This window comes from Cupressus sempervirens, chromosome 7 (assembly GCF_028749045.1).
Source record: "Cupressus sempervirens isolate cs-2001-9-10 chromosome 7, ASM2874904v1, whole genome shotgun sequence".
In the NCBI taxonomy this organism is placed as follows: Eukaryota; Viridiplantae; Streptophyta; class Pinopsida; order Cupressales; family Cupressaceae; genus Cupressus; species Cupressus sempervirens.
The window spans coordinates 294,428,712-294,437,116 of record NC_143124.1 but is presented as its reverse complement, the minus strand read 5'-3'; positions in this window follow the sequence as shown (position 1 = coordinate 294,437,116).

Genomic DNA, 8,405 nt, shown 5'->3' with positions numbered 1-8,405 from the left:
GGTTCGAATCCTTAAACCCTCGAGTGCTAATCAGGGGGAGATTGTTAGAAATTTATCCAGTGCTCCTGTTGGGATTCATGACAAGGGCTTAGCTATCTCCTATGTACTATAAGCTGAGTGGTTTTATCAAGCATTAAAAGATTGGTCTTTTGGTGCAATGGAAATTCCACTCTAACACATTTTTCCTTGAGTATTCAAATCCTTGTTGGTAACTCATGCCTTAGTTGTAAATCTAGCTAAATTCATAAAAAATGTGTTCTTGTTCTACAATTTCAAATATTCTTCTCAAGTAACTACTCAAATATTCTAAGTGAATGATGTTTTCAGATGGTTTTGACAACATGACGCTAGGGTCATCAACTATTTTATTTATAGGGTTTATCTTCATCTTAGGTATTTCTACCCCCTCAACATTCTAAAGCAGTGACTTATCCTTTTTAATACTTGAGTTCTTAACACAATTTACTACTCAAATCCTAGCTTAAAAGTAAAATACCTCAGTTCGATATATGACTTATGGTTTTTTGATCTTTGCACAATAAATTTCCTTGAATTATCTTTCAAATAATCTTTACTTTCCACTTTACTACTCCTTAAGTCTTCATAGGATCAAATGGTACATAGGATCTCATTCACATCCATTAAATTTCACCAAAATTATCTTAATTACACAAGTACATTATTCATAAATAATTATTCTTGATAACCAGTAAGCTTGTTTTTATTTTTGCACACATGTGTATCTTCAAATGACATACACTCTTAACTATATCTTCCTCATGAATTGTTCTACCTCATATTAACTTCACAACTGTTAACTCAATCTCTAACATTAGTTTTATCTTTATGATGCTCTATCTCTAGTAGAAAAGTGTTAAATTCAAATAGGATGAATTGCATAAATTAAATGTATTCAATATTTTAGCAGGTGCACAAAAATATTGTTCTTCCAATACATTGCATGAACTTGATGGATCTTTTTCTTTGACAAATACCTCTTTGAATTCTTCCACATGTTATCTCAGCTCATCTTTCTAACTGTTGTTGCACTACTATCATTCCTTCTAGTATTTTTCTTATTATTCCTTCTAAAATTTGGATTCCTATTGATGTTCCTCATGTCCATTCTACAAAATATTTCTATATGACCAAAGTTGTTTTATAGCTAACATACTAGTGTACTTATTCTCTGATTAGGTCTAGATTGTTTAACTAGTTCTCTTCAATTTCTAACTATACATCTAGAATTGTTACACTTATAACATATAATATGATTCCTTTCTCCAGTATATCTTTCTCCTTCATTAGATCTACTGGATATCCTTTCACTAGATTTTCTTCTTTTATTACCTACAGAGTTAGTGATAAAGGGTGCTCCCCTTAATACCACAAACACATAATAGAAACAAATAAATAATAGAAATTTGCAAAAACAATATATGGGCTTCTTATTATTTTCACAAATGCAAAATTATAGATTTAAGAATTACAATATGCTAACCCACATGGGAACCTTCATTACAGTAATCCACAAGACAAAACTACAAACTATCACCTAGAGATGTCCTAGACAATATCTAGGCCTTTCTTAAATAGGCAATTTTATGCCACCCAAAAATGTTCTAGATACTCAAACTTAATACCTAGGACCGACAGGCCCTAAAAATACATATGAAGTCAACCAAATACATTTTTGACATTTATTTTGGAAGTTTCAGTCACCCCAACTTCAGAAGGTCATAACTCCTGAACTGTCTCTCTAACTGGCTATTTGAACCACTTTTTTAAAACCTTTGCTAATGATCTATAGGCTTCAAAATGCACACAAATTCCTATCTAGTGAGTTTTTGTGCCTCATGTAGGCACATTTCGGCCTTCAAGGGTGAGCCTGAATTTTATATACCAAAATTGGAAACCAAAAATCCACAACAAATCCATGAATATACATGATATGGCACTGAGTCTCAACTAGTATGTTGATATATCCAAGATGAATATCCACCTCTAAAAGTAGGAGATTTTGAGCTCATATGACTAACCTACCATGTAGAAGATCTCCATAGAAAATAACTTTGGAATAACACTTTACCCTTTCTTCAGATAACCAAAATGAGATATTTTTGGATGATGCAAGTTTTCTCTTACACCAAAGATGCTCCTACATTAGTTAGTATCTATAAAAATTATACTATTGCTATTATTTCTATCAAATTTAGGTTTCTTACAATCCATTGTTTTATGACCAAAACCATGATATTTATAAGAATAAAAATTATTAATAGGTTTGAATGACTTATATGTACAATCTCTCTTAATACAACCAACTTCATTACATATGAGGTGTTGGAATTATGATTATTTTTATCATTAGTGACAATACTTACTCAATTCTAAAATCTTACTGAGCATGTAGTGGTTACCTTGTAAACTTAGTACTTCAGTAGTTTGCACCGAGAAAACAGTGGCTACCACACAAATATAAACAATGTGAAGTCCAACAGTGTCTACTGAGCTTCTCAGTATCTATCGTGCCTCACAGTGTTTATCAAGCAGATAGTTTGTTTCATGAAGATTCAGTGCAAACTGAGCAATGAAGATTTAGTGTTTATCGAGTGAAGTACGGTAAATTTAGTGTATAGTATCTACCAAGTGAGAATACATCTACTGAGTCACCAGTGGTTACTGAGTTCAAAACTACATTGATTGATTAGTATGGACCGAGCCTTCACTTCTACCAAGTGCATGATGATGTTGAGTAATGTAGTGGATGTCGAGTATCAGAAGGTCACTGAATCAGTTCAGTGAACCTGAGTTATTTACTATTAGGTCGACTCTGTAATGTATTTGTTTACTTGTATTTTTCCCAACCTTCTCATTTTGTAAGTTTGAAAGGTATATATGTAAGATGTATTGTAAGATATCAAACATGTATGTATGTATGATGCATGATGATGAGAAGGAATGGCAAAGTAATGTGAAGTATATGTGAAAGATTATCAAGAGCAGTTCAAGGAACTTAGCAAGGTCAATTCAGAGACTAAAAAGTTATATCCATCACATGAGGTGATCAGTACATAAGGGATCTTATCATCAATCAATTGCAAGTAGATCTACTACTTCATCCTAATAGGTGAATTAGTTTTTCAAATCCTCTAACAAGGTAGACTTAATAGTCTTTGTACAAATCTCCTAACAAAGTGCATACTTCATTGTATGTTCGCAAATCCTCTAACAAGGTGGACCTAGCAGTCCTTTGTGCTCCTAACAGGGTAGATCACCAAAAGTGGTCAATGTAAGCCTTAACTAGCCAATTTTATGCTACAATATTTAAGTTTTGTGCGTATCATCCTCACCCTAGTTTTTCTTTCTATTTGGAAGGTTTTTGGGTCACCAAAATATTGTGTTCACTTGTGTAATGATTGTTTTATATTTTAGATCTTATGCATACAGTAGTATAGATGGATGTATGGTGAATTAATAAAACTTTTTAAGGTTACTAATTCACCCCTCCCCTCCCAGTAACTTGTAATATCCTAAATATTTCTAACAATTGGTATCAGAGCTTTGTGGTTCTCAAGATAAAATTTTAGTAGCTTGAGCAAAGATCTAAGGATAGATGGAGTTATTAAGACTTGACAAGGCAATTGAAAATGAAAAGCTAGATCTAGAAATGGCCATGGCTCAACTCAAAGAATCAAAGGAGCATCTTTCCCAATCCCTGAAAAGAAGGGAGGAACTTGCAAGACAAATGAATGACCATCAATATGTTGAAGAAAAGATTGAAGACCTTTTACCATCAAGCAGTTCAGACGAAGCTAATGAGGTAATCAAGGAAATCCTAGCAAAGAATGGCTCTCTACAAAAAAAAAGAAATCCATTCAATCAGGCTATGTGAAGTTTTGGAACAAAGAAACAAGGCAAATGAAGACTTGGAGGCAAGAAACAATCAATCCAATCAACATGAAGACCTCATGGATCAAATCACTGGAGAAAATAAAAAAATTAGGATTCTCAAAACATAGAATGAAAGAATAAGTGATCTAAATAGTGAAAGGGAAATTAATGAAAGAATACTGAGAGAATTGATATGTGAAAAGAAAATTGTTGAGAAATTAAAGAGTGACCTAAATGTTGAAAAGAAAATCATTGAAAGAATGATGAAGTCACAAGAAGACATGAATCAACTGATACAGCAAAATGAGCAGAATCGTCATAAGCAAAAAGATAATGCAGGACTTGGATACAATGAAGAACAAGGTGAATCTTCCAAGCAAGGTACCAAAAGAAATCCAAAACCCTCATGCAATCATTATACAAAAATTGGTGACACATTAAACAAATGTTGGAGCAATTGAAAAGGAAAAATCAATGGGAAGTGTTATAACTGCAATCAACATGATCACAAAGCCAATGAATGCAAGGAGAAACCAAAAATTGAAGGTAATTGTCACAAATGCAAAAAGCATGGTTACAAGGCATCTCAATGTAGATCCAAAACATTCAATCCAACTGAACAACTTGTAAAGGCAATATTTGGATGGGACTACAATACCTGGTGCAAATGTCATTATTGTGGAGAATATGGACACATTGGTATAAACTATCCAAGACATTACCTAAGGAAGAAATAGACTACTATAAGGTGTTATACATGCATTGAACTTGGTCATATAGCTAAAAATTGCATGAATATAGGTAAAATTGAAGATGCAAAGAAAGAAAGGGCTGACAACATAAGGAAATAGATGAAGTAGCAATGGATTCCTAAATCCATTGAAGATACAAGCTCAAACCATGGAAGTGAAGTCACTCAAGAAGTGGGTGACTCCATCCCCTCAAACTAAAATCCTAAGAATGTGTTGGAGCTATACTCTGTAAGAAAATCATAAGATGTTCCAAGAAATGTAAGGAATGCAAAATGATCAAATTAGTATTTTAGATACATTGGGATCATAGAAAAGTCATCCTTCACTGAATCAAACTCTACCGAGCAAAGTGGTTAAAGACCTTACCGAGCAAGGTTGGAAGCAAAGGAATTTTGTTTATCTATCAAGTTGATACTCATGCAAAGCTAGGTTAGTGAATGATAGTTTATCATGCACTATGAAAACATGGTACCTAGCATTAATGGAAAACCTTTTTATCAAAATGGGCAAAACTCAACTTCATTTTCATCATATTCTCAAAGCTAAAAGATTTCTAGGTGCATTCGAGCGACTTCAGAGCAATTTCGAGTGAATTTGCAGTTAAAGAAGTTTGTTCAAAGATTTCCATCAATTACCAAGCAACAATGGCTTTTGCAAGCACAAGCACTAGCAAGGTGAAATGTGGATCAAAAATTTTGGTCAAGGGCATAGAATGGAAAGCACCAAACTTCAAGTTGGTTCTTGTTGTGGTAGAGGCACTAGACCCTAATGGTGCACAATTGCAAATACCACCAAAGGTACTTCTAATCAATGATATCTGAACTCATTTCAAATGTTCAATTCAAGAAATAGGAACCCTAGAAATGGATAGCACATTAGAAGAAATGTGTGTTAATGGCTCATTGAAACTTGAACATAAACATATGGAGACTAAAGGGTTGACCCACATCTCTCATATGTCGAGAAGCTTCCAAATAAAATGGATTAGATACATCCTTAGCCATGTTCACAATGGTTAGCTATAGCTGGAACAACCTGTATTGATCACTAAGAAGATGATTCACAAGATTATTGGCCTTCCCATACTTAGCAAAGCCAAATCTACTAAAACCCTAGCCAAGTGGGATAGTAGAGGCTTAAAGGTTAGCACAGTTACCGACCTAGAATTGAGATATGGAATTCATGTGATAGCTCACAAGATTTACCATTCAATTTGATTGAATAGTGTGTCTTGTGAGGCTATAAACCTCGCATTTAAGGTTGTGAAGAAGAATTTGGAGTATGACTTGTATGACCTAATGTTAAGACAATTGAACAAAAACATGGACAATATCAGATCATCCAAGAATAACCCCTATAAATTTGGATCATTGTTGACATTTTTATTCTTCTATGTACAAAAACTCTTTCCCTCCAAAGGTTCTATTGTGTGGAGAAACGATGTCCCCATTCTATATCAGATTAATGAGTTTATAGTAGAAATGGGTGTCAATTTTGATAGTATAACAGACAACTACTTTGAAGACTTCAAGGAGAGAATGAACAATAGGTTCAGGATCCCTCCTAAACTTGTTGAAGATTACAAAGATGATGTTTTTTTATGGTTGACTACGACAAAGTATACATACAAGCAGGCAGGCCCTGAGTTGCATGGGTAAAACCTCTACCTTATGAGGTAAGCATTGATGAAACTAGGGATATTATTGAAGAATTGGTAAATGAGCCAGTAGATCCCAAGCAACCAATTTTTGGAACCTATGATGAGGAAAAAGCCAAAATAGAATTGGAGATCAAACTTTCCCAAGCAATCAGTAAAGGAAAAAGAAAGGTTTCCAAATTGAAAACTACTACCGAGCCCTTAGTGATTACCAAGGGAAAAGGTGAGGACAAAGAAGAGGACTAGGAACCAAGAAAGAAAGAGGAAGAATCAAAGAAGGAGGTGGAGGCTGCAAAGAAGAAAGGAAGGGTTATCATCACAAAACCCCCAAAGGCCTCCATATCTATTTTCAACAAGCGAGGCAAAGGTAAGAATAAGGATGAAGTGGTATTCAGCAAGCCCCAACTGACCTTCCAAGAAAGATTGAAACAGATGGAAGAGGGAGCTAGCATCACAAATTTCAAAGCTCTAAAATTTGAAACACGGACTAATGCAAAGAAGATGCAGATTGAGGAACTAGTACTTAATAATATGGAAAAATGGAAGTATTCCCCATACTAGATTGCCCCTAAAATCTCCAAATAACTATTAGTAAGACTACAACCAAGGTGGGAGTGAGCCACCCAAACAACAAAGGACATATATGAGAAATCCTTGAAGAATCTTCTACCAAGTCTTACTGAGCCAAAAATAAAGGCAGCAATGAAGAAAAATGAAGGTAAAATGATGATCAGATTTCACACATGTTTGAATTTAATTAAGGACATTAAGCATGTTTTTAGAGATGCAACAAACATGTGGCAGAACATCTATCATTTGCATAAGACCAGTAATGATTCAATGGTAATCAAGGATGATGATGGCACTAGTAGTGATGAAGGAGATGATAGTGTTCCAAGTGCTAGTGATGATTAGGCACTAAGGTCTGATGATGAAGGAAAAAGGGAAGAAGCTGAAGAGAAAGACAAGGAGGAAGAGGATGAAGAAGATGATCTAATGAAGATTGCAGCACAAGTCATTGCTTCCCTTCCTCACTCTCCACCTAAGACTACAACATCATCAAGGATAGACAAAGCTTTAGTAGGATTGACCACATCAAAAACATCATCTACTCCTACTTCCCCATAGCTCTGAGCATCCTCTATGGAAGTAACAATTACTTCATCTACTGAGCTAGAGCCTTCTCCATCAACACTTGAGCAATCAGTCACTGCAACATCAGCTATATCAACCTTCTCTGATCAATGTATAGTAAGTTCTATAGTTCTTTCTACAATTTTTTCTACAACTCCAATTGTGAATATTCCAGTTTGTACATCATTTTTGGGAAGCACACCAATTTTGGATTTAGCCAGTACTTCTCTTAGCTTCCCTCCAATTGCACCAATTCAAGTATTTTTTGTCAATCCATCTATGTCAACTATTATTTCTATTTCTAAATCCAAGGAAGTAAGCATAGAAGTAAAACCAAAGACTCCTATGAAACTTCTGCTTACTAGAAAGCAAATTAATAAAGATATAGATTTGGATACAGAAATTGTTATTCCCAAGATAGACTTGGAGAATGCCTCAGCTAGTGAGATGAGAATGGTTAGTCAACTTCTAGAGCAGAAGGCAAGGCAGAAGCAAATCAAAGAAGAAAGAGATAGAGAATATACTATTATAGAAAATGCTAAAAATATAATTATTGAATCCATTGGTGTTGATGTTGATTCATCTCAACACATTTTGTTGCAATTAGAAGAGGCTATAAATAATTTCAATGAGGACACCTCTAGGCAAGAGAAACTCATTGAAAAGGCAAAGAAGAAATTTGATAATAAGGTGTTTGAGCACATTGCTCAGCACATTGCAATGAAACAAGTTGAACTATCTTCAATTTTGAGAAATCTTGAGCAAGCTCTCACAAATGTAACATCACTTTTTGGCAAGCTCTGTGATGTTACCGAGTTCACTAAGGAAGTCAAGGAAAATTTGAATAAATTAGATGTGGAAATGAAGGATAACGCTCAAAAGTTGTAGCTTGACCATAGTTCAAGCTCATCACACCACATGAAGGTAAACAATTTTTTTGAAATGTAGGCAAAGTTACTCAGAGAAGA